At 40.8% G+C, this 24,211-nt stretch overlaps 1 non-coding gene across 1 annotated transcript; it reads right to left on the bottom strand.

The window, feature by feature from the left end:
* Positions 1 to 22,948: 22,948 nt before the first annotated feature.
* Positions 22,949 to 23,022, bottom strand: trnan-guu (transfer RNA asparagine (anticodon GUU)). The gene has a single exon. It is a non-coding gene; the product is annotated as a tRNA-Asn (tRNA).
* Between the last annotated feature and the right edge of the window lie 1,189 nt (positions 23,023 to 24,211).

Below are 24,211 nucleotides of genomic sequence, written 5' to 3'. Positions count from 1 at the left end.
GTTTTTAAAACGACTGTACATTACTGACAGAAAAACACATTTTTTCTCAAATCCTGATTTTTTTTTCATCATTTTTGGCTGTTTTTCAGAATATATTTGCGGTGGCATCGGATGGATTTTCCCAAGCAGCCACACATATCCTAATATAATTTTTCCATAAACGATTCACAGCTTTGGTTGAACTGAACCTCAGGATTACTAAGAAAATGGTAAATGAACTCAGTAGCTTCGACAGTTGACACAGCAGAAGTAGAAAAGAAATCTCCGAACACGATGAGAACGATGCACTTACGGTATGAATGATAAAGTAATGGCGCTGTTTAAAAAGTGCAGGTGTCACTCCCCAAATTACACCTGTACTAAAGAGTGGATTCAATGAAGTCATTAAGCAGGTTAAAGTATTGAACCGCTGATCCTCGTTAAGATCCTAATTTGTTCAGCCTGTTTAACATCTCTCCTTTTAATCTGGCTTCATTTCTCACATTAATCAAATGTTACGTGTCTGAGGTTACCCTGAAACATGGGCGTAAGCATCCGCTCAGCACAAATGCGTTATAATGACGATAAACTGTTCAATTATCAAAGTAGAACTGTAGGAAATTGTGCTTTAAATGTTAATCGTTGGTCCTTGAAACACAAACATGAAATCTGGCCATGTTGTCATTAACCTGAGAGTGTGTGTGGGGGGGGGGGAGTGCAGCAGTTTTCACACCTTTTTCTTTTTTCTTTTTTTTTTTATACAAAATGCCTTTTAGCTCTGGAACATGCAATATTTTTCCATACAAATTACTGTAATACTTCTGTCGCAAACAGCTCATTTGCATGTGTAATATATAATGTTTACTCCAACAGTCTGGGAGCATGCGGAAAAAAGATTAATACCCTATTTTATTTTAAGTGAAAATGCTCATTACCACAGAGACCGCCTGGGGAGACGCAGATACTCATCTTTCATTAGAGCATCCACCGCTAAAAGCACTCGGCCCCTTAAGCTTCGCCGCCAAATCCGATGCATCCAGAAATACAATTCTGAATGGGAGCTTTGTGGTCCAGGCTATCTGATACACTGCTAATGAAATGCACCGTGGCCAGCTCCACTCTCATACTCTCACACACACAGTCTCCACACTCACACTTTGGCGAGATCTCCTAATGAACATGCATTGACCTCTGGCTCCAATCCCCTCACGCCGATTCCACGGAAGTCTCGGCCCGGGATCGGCACGCCGTGCGGCTGTTTTGCTAAAGCTAATCGACTTAGATGCCATCAGCGCTAGCAAGCGGGCCGTTCGAGTCTCTAGGGATCAAGTGCTGCTTGGAAGGCTTCTCCACAGTCTACTGTACACTCCAGCCAAATATACTACCACCGCACATCAGTATTCAGAGCAGGCGCCAGTAATGAATGTTGACTCATATAAATGGCGAGTTAATAACAGCGCGTGACTCCCCGTAACCTTGCGCATCCTGTTTCGCTGAAGTGTAACAAGTCATCTCGAGAGGAGACATCTGGTTGCGCTTTAATTAGTAGTAAAATAGCAGCCGACTAAATAAACAATGCTCTGATACGTGCGCTGATAATGCTTTCTAAACCCAGTTTCTTTAATATCTGATTAAAGTTTTAAGAGTCTTTCGTAAAATAGCCTCATGACTGTGGAAACCAGAGCTTTCGGAGATAATGAAATCGTTTTACAGGAGCAGGACGTATGCTCAAGGGTGCGTTTTTGTACGAAAACTTTTGTGCTTGTAGAGGAACGTCATTTTGGTGTATAATTGGACCTGGCATGTTGTACGCTGTTGTGTGCTTTACAGAAAAGTCAGAAATCAATCAAATTACACTTGGGTTTTTAGACACGTTACATGTTTAAAAAGGTTCCATACATATATTCCACATCGCCCAATGCCACGAGTGCGGCCATTTTCTCCACCTTGGCTCTCCATATTGCTCCTGAGGTGGGGGTGTGGCTTATTGTTATTGTGGCATTATTATTTCAAGTGTTTTGTAAGGGCTGTTATCACTATTTCTTGATTTGTGATGGATTTAAGGGCTTAGGGCTATTACGTAATGAAAAGTAAAGTAATAGTAATGATAAATGACTTGCAAAATCAGAAGACAGTTTATCCGATGTGTATTTTACAGTGTTTGGATTTAAATCATCTATTTAAGCTCTCTTGTGTGAAATAAATCAAATTTACATAAAAAGAAGGGAGCAACAATTTGATTGACGTGTTTTATTATGTGCAATACATATCCAGTTAAAATACGTAGATTTCGAATTAAAATGACATGAAGTTCATTTTACTTGAAAATAAAAGCAAAGCCAAATAGTTTCTGAAAGTAAATGTCCCTGATTATTTTTCAGTGTAATTAATCTAGATTAAGTTAACTTTACTCATACTGGGTTAATTTGTGGCTTCACCTACATGATTTATTTAGGTAGATGATTAGACGTAATTGGAATTAGTCACTTGAAGTAAACGCTACTTGATATAATTAAGCTAACAGCAAAAAAAAAAAACAATGACTATATGTGACTAGAAATATAAATCTGCATTGAGACAATTTAAATGTATGCAACTTGACATAAAAAATATATATAATTAAATTCAAAGAGACAGTTAATGAGCTCATTGGATTATTACCCAGTTTATCATTTTAAAGCTTTTATTTTTTCCAGTTACTACACTGAGACTAATAGGAACGGTAGTCAGAAATGTAAAAATGTAAGTATCCTTGAGGTTTTATGGATTTAAAATAAAAATGTATTGTATTTAAAATAGGGAAGAAAAAAAAACACCCTTCTTCTTAGCACAATGTCTCAAGAAAGATTGATGGAATTGCTATCATAATCAGCAGATGAACCGATTCGTGTTTACTGATCCAAACAGGGTCAAGGTCATAGCAAGGTCAAATATATTTCTTCAAAATATATTTTTTGAAGTAGATTTTAAGGGCATTAGTAACAAGAAGGAGTAGATTTGTTTCCGGTCCTCATCGACACTACTGCACTACTGGCATTGAGTTCTACTTGTTTTCCTATTCTTTATCTCTACATCCTCCTCTCTTTCTTCTCCTTTTTTGGTTGTCAGAACATGCTTTTGTTCCGTTGTTTCTTTATTTATGCTCCGAAGGGGCTGAAGAGAAATGTCTTTAATAAGTGTGTACATGTGGTAGAGATGAACATTGATAATAAAGACTTCATGGTGGTGGTGTTAGTGAAGTTATTTATTTATTTATTTATTTATTTATTTATTTATTAAATAAAATAAAAAGGTGCTACATATGTCAAAATTGGGTGGACAGACCCAAATATGGTTTAAAGTACACTTACAGAGCTTGGAATCTGTGCTTCAATAAGGCTCATAGAAATGCACAAACAAACCCGTTCCAGTAAATTCGCACACATCCCGTAAGCTAAAAGAATACCAGAGGTAAAATCGTTACTCTCACTTTTGCACAAGTGGGTCATTTCTACATGACTAAATGCTTTACCAATAACGGTAATTGTCTGTACTGCCTGGAGGTTCTACCCACAGTGATGTATAATCCCTACCAACTGTAATCTTCTCCTTGTTCTGATGTATTTGTGTAATTTGCAATACACAGGGGACATCTTGTCTTTTTAAGCACGACTCTCATGACAAGGGAGTCGAGGAAAATCTTCCATTTTGTTTCTTGCCGAATATCAAAGGACGGAAACATTAAAAATAAAAAGAGTACCATCTGCTTGTGTTCACTCGGTCTGGCGCGGCACGTCGCGAGAACACACAAAAGAAAGAAATATATAAATAATAAAAAATCCGAGGTGGAAAAACCTGTTTATTTTATTTCCTGTTCTTGAAGTGTACGAGAAGTGTAAGTAATCTAGAAGCAGGTGTACACTGATGAATATTTTTTATTATTTTTCACATTTTCAGGCACTTCTTTTTTTGTTTTCTTTTTTTTTCCCCCTCCCAAGCAGCGCATGAGTTCGTGTGAAGTCGCAGTATTGTATTACAGTCATGTTCATTGACGACTCAGGGTTAAAGAGCACAGCAGGTTCTCACTCATCCCTCGCTCATCCTCATTCCACATACCAACCAATTGAACATCTGCCACGAAATCCACGACGGTGCTAAGCTTTTAACTTTCCCGACTGCGCGTGCTGAGGCGTTCGACCATGCTGTGCAACCAACAGCTCTGAAAAGATGTGAAAGCAAGCAGCTGTTTTTGTCCAGCAAAACTTCTCTCTCTCTCTCTCTCTCTCTCTCTCTCCCCTCATCAGAGAGTAAAGAGAAGGATTTGCGCTTCACAAGAAGTGAAGTTTTATGTACGACTGACATTTGAATCAATGTTATAGTGTTACGCTGTCTAAGCGCATGTTGTTGAGTAAGTAAGAGCGCTGTCTGAACAATTTCAGCTCCAAACTCACGTATGAAGCGTCCATGATTCGTTCCTTGGGCGAAAAAGCCTATTGATCGGTGTGTTCAGCCATTTTCAGACTTCACTGTACTTCTTAGCTAAGCTCTCACACCTTCACAACACCCTCTTGCAGGATGGAGGCTGGAACAACGACAGGACTCATTGATAAGCGTTTAGAATCCAAATGGGATTCGACTGTAAATTCTTCTGTTCTTAAGTTATAGGACATGATGCATTCGTTTCTAAGCACATCATAAATATTTCAATGTAAACATATTTCAGGATCTTTAAGGGAAACTTCTCACTGGGGTAGAAACTATCAACCAAATGTACCCATTAAACGTTAAATACGTTAAAGACAACTGTTCTACTTTTATACTGTTCCTTGTGCAACCAAAATGTACCTGTACAGTACTTTTCTTCCACTTCCACAGTAAATAATAATACCTTCTGCTAAAGTGGCAATCATTAAACCGTCAGTCTTGTGTCCATTTGTTAGAGTTACAATTGCAGAGCTATACTTTTAAGAGACACTGAGTGGCAGGCGCGGGCATGTTCATACACGGCCTTAGGTTATCATTTTTCCTATTTCTGACCACAGACTGTGTTTAGAAGTGCACCAAGCACAAGTAGTGCACTTCCTGTGTTTAGACTGATCAATTGTGATGCACTTTCCCCAATTCCGGAGACCTTTACACACAACAATTAGAGTTAGTCGTATTAATACTATTTAATTTTATTTTTTATTTTTATAGGATTACTTTCCAGAGAAACATTTCCACGTTGTTTGCTGCCTCTTGGTTTCACAAGGTCGTACTGATTTTGCAGCCTGGTGAGTGCAGCTATTTGAGAACCCGTGACATGTCAGGGTCAAGATAATATACAAGTGCATGGCTAGGAGAAAGCAAGACACCTGGGAGAACAGCGAAACAAATAGGATCAAGTCTTATAGCCAAACTGGGGGAGGGAAATAAATGCACTGCAAGGCCATGGATGTGCACGGCATTTTAGTGAATGCGATACTTTTCAGAGCACTGAGAAGCGACGAGTGGCGTAAATCACTAGCGGTATTATGCTAATCCGTCCCCATAGCTACATCTGAAGCAATCCGAGCTTTGCCTCCCCACTGGACTTCGGCGGGTTTATTCTTGATTGAACAGTTCACATCAGTTCCCCATAAGCCGCTGCCTTTAAATTGGAAGGCAGTCCCTCATAAAATGATGTGTTGATAGGAATACGACCGAGTACATTTCCATGCGGCTCGTTCAAGCATTGTGAGAGGGCGCTTCAGTCCTATTTCAAACCCCCTAAACACAGATCTAATGATTAGAGGTTCATACTGCAGAGCCTTTTCTCTACAGTTCAATACTAATAAAAGGGCTGCTGAACAAAAAATATATATTATATATTGATGATATTCTTCTGTGGAAAAAGTAAATACACTCTTGGCCTCCGAAGCTAGTATTGCTCCCTTTAGCAGAAATAACAACTTCTAGGCATTCTGCATAACTGTCCACCAGGCTTGCTGGAGTTTTTGACCACTCTTCCATGCAATATACTTTAAGCTGCAAGATGTTTGAGGGGTCTCTTGCATGTTCTGCCGTTTAAAATCCCTCCACAACATTTCAATGGGATTCAAATCCAGGCTTTGACTAGGCCATTCCGCAACCCTCCATTTCTTCTTTTTGAGCCGTTCCTTGGTGGATTTGCTCCTGCGCTTAGGCTCATTATCCTGTTGAAAGGTCCACTTTCGGTTCATCTTCAACTTTCGGGCAGATCTTCAAGCGCTCTTTGATATGATGCAGAATTCATAGTTGAATCAATTAATGCAAGCTGTCCAGTCCAAGAGGCAGCGAAGCAACCCCAAACCATAACAATTCCACCACTGTGCTTCACAGTTGGTATGAGGTGCTTCTCTTGAAAAGCAATCTTTGGCCTGCGGTAAACATCTCCGCTGTTACTGTGGCCAAACAACTCTACCTTTGATTCGTCTGTCCAGAGCACGTTATTCCAAAAGGCCTGGTCTTTGCCTATATGCTCATCGGCAAACTGTAGTCTTGCGAAGGCTTTTTCCTGACACGCCTCCCACGCAGGTCAAATCTGTGCAATCTCTTTCTGATTGTAGAAGCATGCACTTTCACACCAACAGTTGCAAGGCTTACTATCAGATCCTGTGAAGAAATTTTGGGGTTCTTGGAGACTTCTTTTTGCATCAGATGGTCTGCTCTTGGGCAAATTGGCAGTCGTTTGAAATCTTCCCCATTTGCAGATTATTTTCCTTACTTTCCGTCCTGGAATGATGTATTTCAAATAATTCAGAGATCTTTTTAAATCCCCTGCCAGACTCACAGGCATCCACGACCTTTTTTTTTTCTGAAGGCCTTACAGAACTCTTTAGATGTTGGCAGGATGACACCACACACCTCAATAACAAAGGGAACACCAGACACTAGATATGAGAGGGGTATAAATAAGACCTGCACTCCCTAAGCAGGTTCTAATCACTTGAACATCCGATTCAGATTTTATGGATTTGAAGGTGTGATAAATGTAGGGGTGTACTTACTATTTTTTTCTATGTGTTTAATCTGTTTTTTGTTCATTTAAATTGTAAAAATTACTACAAAATGTCAATTGTAGATTTATTAAAGAATGCCATGTTGTATTTTTTATCTGTTAAGACTGGCATTTAATGTCCCGGAATGTCCACAAGACAGTTTCATTTAGCAGCTGTGAACGTTCTTTCCTTTATCAGCCCCGTCCTTTTTTCAACATGCAAGCCCATGTGAACTCCTTTCATTCATGTTTAATAGCTACAACTGATTTCGTCGTTAATTCAATCCGCTGTATTTATGCTTCAGTCGGGTTGCCAGAAATCTATAATAAAGTCTGGGCTCAACCCACGACAATGCTAAACAGATCAAATATCTTAATAAGATTTCTAGAATTTATGTAGTCATGTTTACTTATATAAATTCCAAACAATTTTGTCTATTGCCTTTTAATGTTCAATATTAACATGAGCTATTTAAGCCCGGTGAATAATGCTCTGATTATACAGAATACTAAACACTGCCAAAGATCTGTCACTGGCCTCACGCTCGTACCCAGTGGGAGCCAGTGCCGTCTCACAGTCCGGGTGGTGGAAGAATGGCATCCATTGCCCAGAAATATGAGCAATTGTAATCTTCTGCAAGACAACTTATAAATTAATCATTAGCCATGCAAGATCAAGGGAACAGCGATCATGATAAACATGGTGTCCGTGTGCCAGCAGCATGGCGTGGACGGTGCACGAAACGAGCACCTTTGTGAATTATTTGCATGATTTGACAGCACATGCATAAACACGTCCTCTCTCGTAGATGCTTTTCCTCCAGTTGTTTCTTTTTCTGGTCATCCTCGCTTTCTGGAGATGGAAATAAACAGTGTAATCAGGGGAGAAAACAAAACTACATTTACTTTACTTTTTTTTTGGCAGGCACTTTTATCGGAAACACCTGTTAGCTCTGGGATTCACTTTTGGGATTTTGAGCTAATCGACCAGTAATTCCAAAAAGTTTAGTAAAAAGATACGTTGTTAAAACAGAACCTGATTCGGGACGTTATTACCATTTTTGATCTATTTTACTATGAACACCTCAATTTCAATTAACAGCCACATACACAGGTTAGAAATTTCCAGCATTTCCAGCTCCAATGCTTTTTTAGGCTACACTGTTAATGATGAATGCAATAAATATGCAAAAAATAGTACATTTACACATCATATTACAGTATTTAAGCCTGTACCTTGTTCTCAAGATATATTCATGCTTCCAACCCAAACTGCGATGGGTTGGAACCGTGTCCAGGGTGTCCCCCACCTTGCGCCCCCCGAGTTCCCTGGGATATCCTCCAGGTCGTCCATGACTCTGTGCAGGGTAAGCGGTATGGAAAATGGATGGATGGATGGATGTATTACATACTTCATAAAAGTCTCTAGAAGCTCTGTCAACGACGGCCTCGCACTAATCGCTCTGAAGAAAGTTTAAAATAATAGTAGTGATAAGAAATAAATAAACAATCTCCTGCATAAATCTGAAAGTCTCATAAAAGTACTACCGAGTTGCAGTGAAGGAAAGCGCAAGTGCTTTGTTGACAGATCACTCCTCAGCCATAAACACTGGAGCTGTAGTCGGTCTGGACTAGTGATGAATGCAGTCACATCCACTTCACTAATGGAAAAAAGAATGACTATTCTAGACTACACACACACACACACACACACACACACACACACACACACACACACACACCAGGAGCTAGCAAATTAATTTCTGAAGCAGAACAGTTTAATTCAGAATCCTGTCTTCAGCCCTGACCTGGTGCCAATGCATTTCTAATCAAGATGAATGACCTTTTTGCAGCAGATGAAATGTATGGCCTTCTCTTTCAGTGATTGTTTCTGGAAACTGAATGGACACACTCCTATAATAACATAGCAATAGTAGTTTTATATATATATATATATATATATATATATATAAATGGCCTGAATGCATTTCCTCATGGCTGTACGCTGTTTTGCATTGGGGTTTTTTTGATGTTCATACTGCTCCTGTTATTATTTGTGCCTTTTTCCTAAGAGCTCATCCAGTATAAGAGGCATCAACAGCAGCTTTCAAATCACATCCCTACTTTCTCCGACTGCTTGTTTTTGGGGCTAATCCAACCAAACCCGCGTTGCTGCAGTCCGAGTTTGATTTCCAATTTCCTCCACCCATCCTAAAACGTGTCACGAAAACTCTTCAGAATTACTGTAAACGGAACAGGCATAACCAGACACGGTGACCTTGTAGCATCCAAACAAGCCACATGGTACACATGGTTTATACAGTCAGTGATGAGCACTTACTTTAATTTCGCAGTCCTGCAGGTGGCAGATGATGATTGTAGCCTTTTAGCCCTGGAATCAAGTGCACTTCTGCATCTGCCTTAGTCCATCATTTTACGCCACAGCCGAGACAAATTGCCCCTGTCGATAGAGCAATATTGGCGTACCAATTTGAAAGTTCTGTTCTTATTTGTAAAATCTCTCATCTTTTTCTATTCTCCCCCATCATTTTTTTTTAACTCGTCACTTTCCTTTCCAGACGACTGAGTAACAGCAGGAACAAGAACGACTTGATCTTTTCCGCTAAGCAGCGCTCTTTCTTTCAGATTATAACGGCAACTCGTAGCTCGATAGGGGAAACGGTAGCTCAGCGGTTAGCATTCTGGAGAAGTGTGAATGCCAAATGTCATAAATGTAAACTTGATTAACACAGACAAGGTACAAGAGTTTTATAGAAAAGTCATTTTCAAAATATCTTTCTCAGGGGAAAAAAAAAAAGAAGAAGCACAATCCGGAGATTTGATCGTACTATAGAGGTGCATCTCAGAAAATTTGAATATTGTGGAAAAGTTTGGGGTTTTTTTCCCGTAATTTAATTCAAAAACGTGGAAGTTTCAAGTATTCTAGATTCATTACACATAAAGTGAAATATTTCAAGCCTTTTTTGTGTTAGTGTCGATGATTACGGCTTACAGCTCACGGAAATCAAAAATTTAGTATCTCAAAATATTCGAATAAAGAATTTATAATACAGAAATGTGGACCTTGTGAACAGTGTGTTAATTCATGTGCTGATACTCGGTCGGGGTTTTAATCCTTTTACATGAATGACTGCATCAGTGCGGCGTGGCATGGAGGCGATCAGCCTGTGGCACTGCTGAGGTGTTCTGGAGGTCCAGGTTGCTTTGATAGCGGCCTTCAGCTCGTCTGTATTGTTGGGTCTGGTGTCTCTCGTAGATTCTCTATGGGGTTCGGGTCAGGCGGGTCGGCTGGACGATCAAGCACAGTAACACCACGGTCAGTAAACCAGTTACTAGAAGTTTTGGCACTGTGGGCAGGTGCCGAGTCCTGCTGGAAAAGGAAATCAGCATCTCCATAAAGCTCGTCAGCAGATGAAGCATGAAGTGCTCTAAAATCTCCCGGTAGACGCTGCATCGACTCTCGACTTGAGAAAACACACTGGACCAACACCAGCAGATGACCTGGCAACCCAAATCATCACTGACTGTGGAAACTTCACACTGGACTTCAAGCAACTTTTAAAAAACGGTCTATTAATACCATCATCCCATTAAACCGTGAAATGTTTCGCCTTTTTATATTCAACTTCAAGACACAACTGTACACTTTACTGATTTCTCTGTCAGAACACTTTCACGTTTCTAAGTAAGAAATAATTTTGTATGTTTTCCCCAATAAATGAAATTCAGGTATTCAAGAGCCTTTCATTTGTACTTTTATTTTTAATTTATTTATTCATTTTCACGTGATTCATTTTCATGTGATTCATTTACATGTGATTCATTTACTGATTCGCTCCTCTTTAAATCCAGTTTTAGACTGTGATATTACAAAGGTCTTTCCAGATTATTACTTGCTGCACTGTATGAGATAACCCCAGTAAAATTGCCTGCACTCTATAATACAATTTGTTCACCATGTTCGGTTTAAATCCTCTAAAAACAGATTCGCAATTGACTAACATTACTCCGTTCCAGTTCACATCCTTCAAAGCACTGGCATGTTTTGTTTACTCTCACAATCCCCCAAACACACACACACACACACACACACACACACACACACACACCCAAAGTCTCCAAAAAACAAATGAGACAGCAGTGTTTCCCACAATAACCAAAAGTTGTCCACAATGTGAAAACAACTCGGAGAGTAACCTGTGTAACCTGAACTAACCAAAAAATAAAATTACCAAGACATAAAGTTCCAGTAAGAGAAAAAGCCCCTACTGACTTCAAGTCTGATAACCAGTCTGCGCACAGTAACAAATATAATGTTATATTCATTTGCACTTTTATCGTGACTCCGTGTTACATTTTGAGAATTTTATGTTATATTTCTAAGGTGACTGCGAAATTATTCTGAATGATCATTTCGCACTTTAGAAATGTATTCATTGCTCTGAAGGATTTTTTTTCCCCCTGTACCTGTACCTTTATGTCTTGACAGGGAAGTATGTAAGTGTGGAATGATATCATGTAAAATTTATGAAGTTTTATAATTCACTGTAAAATGAACAGCCTTCAGGAGTCGTATCTTGTCTTGGTCCTGTGTAAATACTAAATCAAATCCAGAGAGATTTCGAATCCAGCATACTGCTAAAATAATGCACAAAACACAACAGCAAGGCAACCGGTGACATTTCAACCTGCTGTCTAATGCACACAATGTGACAAAACACAAGCTATGTGCTATACCCAGGCCTGTGGAGTAACGGAGTACAGGTAACGGCGTTACGCAATCAGGACACAAAAAAAACGGTATCCGTAGTCTGTTACAGTTACATCAAAAAAACAAAGTAATCAGATCACTGGTATATTTTGTAAAAAAAATAAAATAAATGGGAATACTATCAGGATTTTTTTTTTTAAATCATTTAAAATTAAAGAAATGAAACTTCTGCAGGGCTCCAGACTGCGCCGCATACGGCCGCAAATTTGCAAGATCGCCCCTCGCGACGATATAAATTTACACGTTTTTAAAAAATTGCACTGTCAAAACTTACTTTTTAAAAAAGTAGCCTGTCACGTAATGCGTTGTGTTGACGTAATAAAACGCGCATGAAAGTTTCAGTGGGGAAAAAAAAAGCAGTTTCGCCGAGTTCAAATTCACTGAGGATCAGCAAGACATGTCAGAACGCAAAAAGATCAGACGTTTCCAAACAATCCTCATCTCTGCCGAGCACCGACGCTGATAGCACACCTGCTAACAAAAAACAAAGCAGGCTCCAGTTCTACCAGCATGACAGAGAGAGACACAGAGGACCGTCTTTCCGTGTCAATAAATGAACGCTTGAGCAGAAGTCCAGAAAGGAGCTTTAAGACTTCATGGACTCAAGAGTTCGCATGGCTCAGGTACGATCATCACACACACAAAACGTTTTGTGACTTTTGTTCCAAAGCAGGCAGAGAAGGGATTTAATTCCCGGAACGAAGCATTTCAAGAAAGAGACTGTGAGAAAACAGGGCGATGGTTCAAAGCGTCAAAAAGCTGGTGACTGTGATCGCCGAGTTAGCACGAGCAGTGTCTCGTGCATGTGAACTACACGATACGATAAAATAAAATTCAACACCGCCTTCATACGTGATCGCACGTGAAGAGCTGCCTTTCAGCAAATTCACCTCTCGGATATTACTAACGAAGGAAAATCGACTAGACGTGTGCAAGACGTATGCCGACGACACCGCATGTGCTCTGAGCAGAATGCGTCAGGTTGAGATAGTGCTCGTCCCTGTCGATGTTGTCTACTCGGTGTGAACGTGGCTTTTCAGATCAAAACAGGATCAAATCAAAAAGTACGCAGTTCCACCTTGGAAGAGTCGATCAGGATCGGCACCGACGGTCCAGCACTTGAGCAGTTTGATCCTGAACCACGTGTCAAACGCTGGCTTTCTGTAAAACAGAGGAGGAGGAGGAGGAGGAGGAGGACCAACTCCGCTCAATGCCCAAGTGACACCGGCTCAGATTTGGTGGAAAGAACAATTCTTCATGACTGTATTAAATTCTCAAGTTCCAACTTTAAGGGAACTTGGACGAGAATGGTTCTGGTTCTCTCTCGCCAGTTCTCACATGAGCAACAAATTTATTATTTTATTAAAACGAATCCAAACATTGAACATGTTTTTTTTTTTTTGTTGGTTTTTTTCTTACTCTAAATAAAGGCATTTTAGATACATATTGCTTTTCTCGTGACTTTATTGACACGTGCGCCCGTGAAGAAATCCAAAAAGAATCAGATTGCATTACTTTTCGTATCGTGATGCTTGGATTACGTTCCTGATCGTCATTTGTACCTGTAATGGAATAAATTTTTAAAGTGACGCTCCCGACCCTGGCTATGTGTGGTGAGATCTCGGTCGTTCTAAAAGGGGAAAAAAAAGCGTTAATGCGGTTAGCGTCGTCACCATTAACGACACGTAAGGGCACTTACTAATAATAAAACACAAAAAGGTCAGACTAGAGGTCTGAGAGAGAGAGAGAGAGAGAGAGAGAGAGAGAGAGAGAGAGAACAACTTAACAGAGTTAGCTTCAGTATAGCCGCACTCGCACGTCCTGTGGTTTCATTGGTCTTAAATCATTAAACAGGGCAAAGCGCTGTCATTAGCAGTCCGTGTCAAAACCTGGGGTTATTTCTCAGGAGGACATCGTGCCAGATAAAAAGCCGAGCAAATTGTCTGTAAATCTCATGACTTTCACAAATCAAAGTGAATAATGGATGAATTGATAGCAGTAGCACTGCAGTTCTTTTCTTTTTTTTTCTTCTACATTTGAGCCATTATCTGGTTCGGTCTGTGTACGAGTACACTGAGTGGCCAGTAAATTAGGTCCTAGCATGTAGGTGCACTTTGTAGGCGTATAATTATTGACCGTAGGACAATAATATCTCAGCCCCATACTCCATAAGACCACCGCTGAGCACATGTTGTTGGGGTAGAGGGTTCTTGTCAGAACTGCTGTGTTATGGTACTAATGTGTCAGGAGCACACTGTGTTTAGACACCTTGTAGGTGTATGGACTAAATCGAGACTAAATATCCTTCATCAGTGTCAGTTTCTGAACCGTTGTAGGCCGGGTTATTTTTCGTTGACACACACACTAGGGATTGCACAGACTAGTCGACTAATAAAGAGTCCACTGTAGGCAAAGCAGGCTAAATATACTTGCACGCTGTGTTAAGGTACGCTCACACACCAGTCGCTGTACTGTGAAGTCGCCGGTAGGCCTTCCTATTACTGGTTGCCATAGTAACATTTATCAGTGGGTGGCACAACTAGCATTTCACTTTTGACAGCAAAGCAGTTTTCTTATCGCTAAAATGAAACATTCTGTAGGGAGAGCGTTCGTATATAAAATAACATCCTACGAGATGAAGGAGAAGCAGTGTGTGCGCTCAAGACTGTCCGGGTCCATGAAACAAGGAGGCATGGCAGATCACGGATCACGTGCGCTCTACGGTCTTCGCTCCTATTGGTAGTCGCTGCACCAGGTCGCTCCAAATTTGCATAAAGTTAAACTTTTCTCAACTTTGTCGCGTCGCTGGACACACCCACATGTAGACCGCAACTGTCACTGTCTCTCATGTCGCCGGAAGTCGCCAGCTGTCATCGAAAATGAACGGTCTCTCATCCCACTCCTGTGCTTTCGCAAAGGCTCCTGCAGTTTGTGGTACCTTAAACCTAAATAAAGTTGAAATGTAATCCTTCTGTCGTGATCAAAAAGTGCATTCGGATCCTCATCGCCATCCGATCCGACTCGGCTAGCACGTCGCTATCCGATCCCACTCGGCTAGCACGTCGCATTCCGATCCCACTCGGTTAGCACGTCGCATTCCGATCCCACTCGGCTAGCACGTCGCATTCCGATCCCACTCGGCTAGCACGTCGCATTCCGATCCCACTCGGCTAGCACGTCGCATTCCGATCCCACTCGGCTAGCACGTCGCTATCCGATCCCACTCGGCTAGCACGTCGCATTCTGATCCCACTCGACTACCACTTGGCTAGCACGTCGCTATCCGATCCCACTCGGCTAGCACGTCGCTATCCGATCCCACTCGGCTACCACTCAGCTAGCACGTCGCTATCCAATCCCACTCAGCTAGCACGTCACATTCCGATCCCACTCGGCTAGCACGTCGCATTCTGATCCCACTCGACTACCACTCGGCTAGCACGTCGCATTCCGATCCCACTCGGCTAGCACGTCGCTATCCGATCCCACTCGGCTAGCACGTCGCATTCTGATCCCACTCGGCTACCACTTGGCTAGCACGTCGCTATCCGATCCCACTCGGCTAGCACGTCGCTATCCGATCCCACTCGGCTACCACTCAGCTAGCACGTCGCTATCCAATCCCACTCAGCTAGCACGTCACATTCCGATCCCACTCGGCTAGCACGTCGCTATCCAGTCCCACTCAGCTAGCACGTCGCTATCCGATCCCACTCGGCTAGCACGTCGCATTCCGATCCCACTCGGCTAGCACTCGGCTAGCACGTGGCTATCCGATCCCACTCAGCTAGCACGTCGCTATCCGATCCCACTCGGCTACCACTTGGCTAGCACGTCGCTATCCGATCCCACTCGGCTACCACTTGGCTAGCACGTCGCTATCTGATCCCACTCGGCTAGCACGTCGCTATCCAATCCCACTCCGCTAGCATGTCGCTATCCGATCCCACTCAGCTAGCACGTCGCTATCTGATCCCACTCGGCTAGCACATCGCTATCCGATCCCACTCAGCTACCACTCAGCTAGCACATCGCTATCTGATCCCACTCGGCTAGCACATCGCTATCCGATCCCACTCGGCTACCACTCAGCTAGCACATCGCTATCCGATCCCACTCGGCTAGCACGTCGCTATCCGATCCCACTCGGCTAGCACGTCGCTATCCAATCCCACTCGGCTAGCACGTCGCTATCCGATCCCACTCGGCTAGCACGTCGCTTCTGTTCTGCACGATCTCATTTTCAGAATAAACACTTCCGGCCACGAGTGTAACATGATGTATTAATTTGTGTATGTTTATTGCACTAGTTTATGTATTTTCAGCGTGAACTCTGCAGCGTAAAGCAGCACTGAAGGAATCTGGAAATGTAATTTGCAGTCTGTGTGTTAATAGAAGTGCGTTTTAAGGCATTCTTTATCCTTTTTTATTTAAAAATACTATTTTGGAAGTCTTATTAAAGTGCCATATGTGTACACACCTGCTTAAACACAAATCACTGTATAACAATCTATTATTTCTGCAGTATTTGTATCAATTCAGTGCCGTTATAGGACAATAATGGAACGATGGGAGGATGTGATATTGATTCTTTTCCTGTTACTGCATGTCCCCAAGTGTTTTCATTCCTCTTAAACCATTAGCAATTTTCCAGAATTACATCTTTTAAAAAAACAACACACACACACACACACACACACACACACACACACACACACACACACCTCTTACTTTTTATCCATTTATAGCTATATTTAATGCTGTGGAACATCTACGAAGCCAGTTAGTTCCTGTTATGGTTTATGTTATAGCAGCCATAACCATTCTTTCCATCACAACGTAAACTTCTTCACACTTGAAATTGAATTTAATTCACAGCTTGCTCGTCAGTTCAGAATTTAACAGTGAAACGTGCAAGTTCAGAGTGTTGTGCTTCGCCTGAACGTAGAGCTGCGTAACACCGTGTTTGATCATCGTTATCATAGGCCTTTGCTTTATACTGATGCATTACTAGTGCAGGCTGCGAAATGCAAATTAGCCCTTTAGACAAACCCTAAATGTGTTATCGAGTGCTAGGATCATAGTAACCGAGCTCTGGTGCTTGAGAGGAGAGTTTCTGTGTGCGGTGGATGAGTCACCATATTCACATGAGCCAAGAAATACAAATGATGTCCAATCTATAACCCTGAACATCAAGGCTTCACCAGTGAGATTTTGTCACACCTGCACCACAGTAGTAATAGATAACAATACGTCTGATAGGACTCAGCAAAACACGCTTCGTATAAAGCGTGCCAAGCTTTCAGACTTCTTTGATCGTCATGGAAAAGAAATGACTACGGCTGATGGAGTCATCACCTCTTACTTTTAATGGAAGGTCCAGCTGAGTCACACACTTAACCCAACACCATCACTGAGCTTCTTCAGCTCTTTAGATTTAACTACCCGCTATGAAGTAAACCCATCGACTCCTCATTCTTTACTCATCATCGAACGTAGCATCTTACTTGTCCAGTCCTGAGAAACAGAGCTGTTAATGACAGGAAATATTTGTTATATGTGTCATCTAACCAGATCAATTGATTTTAATGAGAAATAAAAGCCCAGCCTCTTTTTTTGCTGTGTCAACATTGAGACTCTACTGTCACCAAGTGGTTATAACGAGTTACTGCAAATGTATTTTTAAGCGGTCCAGTTGAGCTTCAAACAAACTGCACCACAAAGTTCACCACATTTCATCTACTTTGAGTTTATTCCAGGAATGTATTAAAGCCTAGCTTTTTATCATGTCTTAACATGTCAAGATGAACGTGGTGTCTCTGTAACTCGGGTAGAAGATTGTTCAGTCTGGCCGTTCTCGGACACAAACTCTACAGTACGTCCCTCGCTTGACTTGGGTTCAGCATCCTCCTCAAATTCACTTTTTTGATTAGAATGATCCTCTTGTTCCAGCACCTAGGAGTTCATCTCCTCCTGCCAGGGTCTCATCAGATGTTTGACATCTCTATGGCCCATCACATAATATGTAAAATGGCGCGATTGTTTAGAAATTCGGACAGCAATATGCTAGAGTCGGTAGCATCACATCTCCAGGGTCAGCGGTTCAATCCTGAGCTTGAGATACTTCCTGTGTGGAGTCGCATGACTTCGCATGTCCGTATGGGTTTCACTCTGGTCTTCTCCAGTTTCCTCCCACCTACCAAAAGGTGGAATAGCTACGCTAAATTACCTGTAGGTGTGAACGAGCGTGTGTGTGCATGGTACCCTGCGATGGGTTGGGTGAATTCCTGCTTCACACCCAGAATTCCACACCCTGACCAGGGTCAGTAAATTCTCAATATTCTCAGTAAATATTCATGCAGATTTTTCATTTTGTTTCATTAACGCTAGTTTAATAACATTAGGTTTCCTTCCAAAAACTTCAATAAATTGTTTTGAGTTCAATTTTGGTTTGTTTTGCTAATGTCTCCCTCTAGTGGACTGTCGCGGTACTGCAGGCGTGCTCTTTTATATTGTTTTATAACTGTAATATATCTACTACAAATAACGTTGTAAAATGTTTTAATGTTCTATTCAATCTAGTGTGCCAAAGATGTATTGGCACCCCTCATGAAAATGAGCAAAAAGGAATATCTAAATAGAATAACACATGCAATAATGTGAGCTCAAACTGTGTATGTTTGCTATATAGGTGTACTCTGTGTGTATATAAGGACAATTTTTTAGATTATTGTTTATATAGAGACTCAGGACAGAAGTACAATCAAACATCATCAACAACAACAACAACAACAACAACAACAACAACCATCAAATGCTACATTGCATAAAGAACCTAAAATGGACGACATAAATAACAGAACTTTAACATGTGAAACAGCAGACCTAAAAGACTCCCGGTCAAATATGTTAACTGACTATTTATTTATTTATTTATTTATTTAAATCATCATAATTCTATATGAAATTTTCTGCTCATCAGAGTATACTAAAAAGAATGTCCTGTTAGCTATGTATGAATGGTAGCTAACTAGCTAAATTAGCCTGCTAGTATCTGTCTGGTTTTAAGCCATCCACATTAAGTCTTGTTCCCTTTGCACTGAAAATTATATTAGCTATGCATTACAAAAAAACAAACATAAGAAAAAAAGCATAAAAGTATGAGAAATGTCTTAGGGTTATTAGCTTGTGCTAGCTGGTTCTAACTAGCCAGTGTTAGAAAAGATGTATAAGAACTCTATTCAATTTCTGTTAAAACTGATAAACAGTAAACTATACAATTAAGTGACAGTTAACAGAGAAGATTAGAGAAGACTAACAGTTAATAGAGAAGATTAGAGAAGATTAACAGTTAATAGAGAAGATTCCAATTGATGTGAGCTAGATTATCTGGATTAATATTGTGTCGAAGGGACATTGTGCTGCCGGATCCTGTTTTCCAGACGTCTTCCTGCCAAAATTCATTGCGATTTCCATGCTCTCAGCGGTCTCTCAAAAGAAATGGTGCAATCCTCACCAGTAGAATTTCTGACAAGAAAATAATTTCTCTTCCCTGTATCAGCACAGGAATCTGCTGCGCTAGCAACTTTCGCGCTTGCTAATTCTGACAGGTGCCTGTAGTACATTCTCAGGGTTTCCTGGAACGCCCGAGAGCAAACTTTCCCACTGACTGCGCGGAGATATTTTTGAGTCTTACTCTTGGTCGACTCTACAACCGTGCGAATGATTTCCTCGCTTAACAAGTGACGATCGATTCACCTTTTCATGTACGTCTCTTTCTCTCTAAAGTGAGAGGAGAGCTTAATTAAGAGTGGACTCTCGCTATTGATTCTGCAGGCTGAAGGTATAGGATAACACCGCTTTCTGCAGAAAGTGTGTCCTGGACCGTGAAAAGGAATCTAAACACTTTCTTACGCACGTCTCGGTGTTTGTATTTCTTACCAGAAGCTGAGATTAAGTTCTTTCCAAGATGGTTTGACCCAAAACTGTCAGAGTCGATGGAAATTAACGACGCTGGGACAGTTCAACACAACGAATGCTTCAAGTGGTTTTGCATTTTCACTTGAATTTGGGGAAACCACTTGAAGCATTCACTCTGTCAAAGTATTTCAATCGCTTCTGTTTGATTTGTTCGTCAAAGGCAGCGCCGGACATCGTGAAACGTTTACCGGAGCACGGTGCTGATATAGACACCACGACCACAACTGGAATGACGGCGTTAATGAGGGCCATCAAGACCTGCAGACTCGACTGTGTGGAACAGCTTGTGCACATCGAGGCCACGAACAAACACAGTACTTAATTTGCTTTCTGTTCCTCTCCGCGCTAATCAGTATAAATAACTGTGATTATAGGATAAAAGAGACTCAAAGAACTTGTTCATTGCTTGAGGCTCCTCCTGATGTCTCAGACAGAGCTAGCCATGCTCGAACAGGGCATTAAACTCACAAGAAGATTAGAGTAATGCAGCTAAAGCCTGAATTATTTTTCACTAAACGTGTTTTTCTTGTGCAGGACAAAACTGTTTGATCTTCCCTCAGATGTATGGAACTAAGCCGATCTGTGATCTGGTCAAAAGTGGATTAGAGCGTGCAAAGCTCCAGGCAAAACCGATTCTAAGACTAGTACGTCCTGCAGCCAAGGTCAGACTGATGGAGAGGACGATTTCTCGCACACTTTCCGCCTGTATTCTCATTACAAATATTACACTCTACTATACTATACTATATTATACCGTACCATCACATCGTAAGTAGTCATTTCAGTAGGAAGTCATTTTATTTGAATATTAGTATCTAGTACACTAGTAGCCGTTTGGGACACCACCACTATACTATTTCAGCTTACACTTTAGTCTGACATGGTCTATAAATGTGGTGTTTATTTTTTATTTTTTTGCAGGATGGCGTGTCAGAAAATAAGAAGGGAGTACGCCAGAGAAGAATCACAATAGCTTTAAACCTTTAAACCACAATAGCTTTAATATCAGTAATTATCTCTTAATAAGTAATAAATAAATAAGTCATTCTCTCTTTACATAGGCAGCATTTTTTTCCCCACACACACTGAAAACTCCTAATATTTTTACTGATCAATGTAGTGTCGGTAATCAGTAATAATATATACCGTAAAATGTACCACTATAAAGCGTAAAAATACTATATACCTATCCACCGAAAACAGTTCAAGGCCCATGCACTAGTGACAAAACAAACAAATTATAAATGATGGACAAATAAACAAAAACAAGTACTCACCATCCGTAGAACAGGTTACACCTAAAAGCATTCGAGGCCCATGTACTAGTGGTTCTTGCATTCATGAGAGTCACCTGGACTCCTCGCTCATATCCCATTTGCTCATTAGGGCTCCAGAGCTACGTCCGGATTTCTGTAAACCTCAGCGACAGCGTCTGAGTGACTCAATGGCCTGAGTGCCGAATTCTGTGTAATGAGGAGGAACATCTGTGCAGTAGACAGTGCTGGGCGAGTGCATCATGACCAAACATGCTGTGTGGGTCTGACAGAGACAAGAACAGTTAACACAGTGAGTCAGTTTGGCATCGGTGAAGAGGTCAGCCTCTCGCAGATCTGGGAGAGATGTTCTCTCAGTGAAGCTGACTGTGGGTGGGACACCTTTCATGCAAGAGAGCTCCATCTGATCTTCCACCTCGGTGACTGATGTAAGGCACAATGAGGCCATTCGGTGAACGCGGCGAATTCTTTTTGTCCGATGAGCTTATAAAACAAACAAACAAACAAACAAATAAATAAATAAAAACTAAAAAGACAAACATAAATAAAATACAAATAAATAAATCCACTGATAAACAAAATATAAATAGAGCAAACCTATAAAGAAATAGACATTAAAAGCAAATAATAAAATCTAAACAAAAAGACAAATCCGTGAATAAATCAATCAAAATAAATAAATAAATCTGATAACTTTTTAATTTTAAGTTAATTTAAGTCTTTTATGCAGGTGTGTTTTATTCGACTTGTGGGCTGCTTTTTCAGGTCTCTTTAAAACCTTCCTGTTTTTCTTTGTTTTTTTTTTTTTGTTTGTTTTTTTTTTTTTTTTGAAAAAAAAACATTTTTCTTAGTTTGATTAAAATCCGTTATGGAAATGCGTAAATTTTAGGCGGCATACATGCGATTTATATGGTGACGTCATAAGAAACACTATGTCATTGTTTGCATAATTTACATAGCAAAGTGGACAGAGAAAACCATGACTAATGACACCAGTTTTTCCCTCTAGCCCTGCCTGAGCTAGTTCCAGTTCTCCGTTAGCCTTCGTGGTTAGAGTTGAAGGTGCTGGTAAGACGCAAACTATGAAGTCCGTCTACTCGATAAGGACTGTCCGGCCAAACCGACATTTGCCTTTCTGTGTTTCAGTTTTTGATTTAAACAAATTGGGGAAACTGTCTAAGGAAAAGCACGAAAAATACAGCAGTTATACATATGGTGGTTCTTTTGAGTACTGACAGGGAGTGGTATTACGCTGTAATTGAAAAGGTCATATTGTCTAAAATTTACTAAACATGCTTTAAGATGTTCGTTATAATTCTACCTCTTTAAAGCCTGGTTCGATCTGGCAGAGGTATCAGTGATGGTGTTGGAAGGGTGAACTGTGTTGTTGCTAGAGGGAGTATTGGTGTTGAGAGAAGCACATGGAGGCCTGACAATGTTAAAAAATATATATATTTTATAATTCTAATGAACAATTTAATACAGACATAGAAATTAGGCTACATAGCCTTGCCAAAATGCATTTAAGTAAACTTTTAACTTGAGCCAAACCTGTTCAGGTTTAAATGGTTTAGCTTGCTATGCCATAATTATAGCAATTATTTATGCTCGAAAACTCCACGATTGTTGTGTGAGATAGCAGTAACAGTCAGTAGCTCTATCACAGAGAGAAAACGATTCGACTCTGAATCGACTCAGCTGCAGGACTCAACTTGTGACTGACTCACTGAAAAGAGTCGGAATTCCCTTTAAGTAAGATAATATTTTAACTGTCTTCGATGTGTAATTAAAAAAAAACATGGGCCACGTTATCTACATCCAATCACAAAATGTTTTATAATTACTTATCTAATTGTCTAGTAATGTACTGAGCGCCGGCTGTGTGTTTTCTGTGCTCGGACGAGTTTTGTGAACTAAAGGTTAAAAAAAAAAAAACAAGAGTAGACCCGTCCCTGGGTGGGCTCGAACCACCAACCTTTCGGTTAACAGCCGAACGCGCTAACCGATTGCGCCACAGAGACTTGGAGACGCAGCGGCACCTGATGGACATTTGAATGTGAGCGTTACAAAACTTACCCGATAGCGCCTCTTGTGGTAAAAACCCCACACTTCACGAGTTCCTGTGTGGGAAAAACGGGCTGATCTGTTGGGTTGGATCCACATGGTGTCGCTCTAACACAACACAAGAGCCATCTCTATAATGCATTTCTTCTAATGGAAAGCCTTCCCAGGAAAGTGGAGCTTACTATAACAGCAAATTTTGAACAGGATGTTCAACAAGCACATATGGGTGTGGAGAAAAGAGCTTTTTTCAGGCTCGTCCCAGGACTGCATGCGAGCCTAAACGTGCACCTGAGTGTCAGGTACCCGCTAATGGTGAGTCACATTAACATTCTGTTCAAATGTTTACATTTACATATAGTTTACATATAGTGTAGAGCTGAGAAATGTTCCTGAAAGTGGAAAGTAAGCAACTGGTTTCTAAAAATGGCCCAACACGTGTTCTATGACTGGTGTTTGTAGAAGAGTTGGATGAAGTATAATGGCATCTCTGTTTGTCAGAAGCTAACCTGAGCTCATTCATTAATCTACAAAGCAGACGGTTATTGTCGAGGTGGCAGGCATGTGACTCAGACAGTCCTGTCCTGATCTGCAGCCAATCTGATTTAATCGCACGAGTTCAACCAGGACACAAAAGCACAAATACTGGCACAGGCGAAGCTTTTGGAAGGGTAAGAATGGTATTTTTTGTGAGACGGGATGTAAAGAATCAGGGAGGAATAAAACACCATCATGTCATGTTTATCCCAGGGGGCATGTGGCAATAATATAAATTTTCATATTTTATTTATTGGCCAATATTTTAATTGTGGTTTATTCTATTACTCCAAAACTGCATCTAAAAAGAGTATTTTGCTGAAACATTCCTTATTGGCTATATGCCACAATGGGGCAGTGGCTATATTTTTATGCACAAAAAATATATTTAAAAAACACATTTTACATTATGGGAGAATGGCTAGAACGACACCAAGATGGCCGATACTGTATTTGGCCAAGTTTCAAAGCACCGTGTGTGGGGTGTAAACCTAACGCAGGCCATACCTCCCTACAGTGAAACATGGTGGTGGCAGCATCATGCTGTGGGGCTGATTTATTTTAAATCCACAAAACCTGGGCGTGTCAGAATTGAAGGGCAAACGGATGGGG

Source organism: Ictalurus furcatus, chromosome 9 (genome assembly GCF_023375685.1).
Source record: "Ictalurus furcatus strain D&B chromosome 9, Billie_1.0, whole genome shotgun sequence".
NCBI lineage: Eukaryota > Metazoa > Chordata > Actinopteri > Siluriformes > Ictaluridae > Ictalurus > Ictalurus furcatus.
Note: the sequence above shows the minus strand (reverse complement) of the source record. Positions and strands in the feature narration are given on the sequence as shown.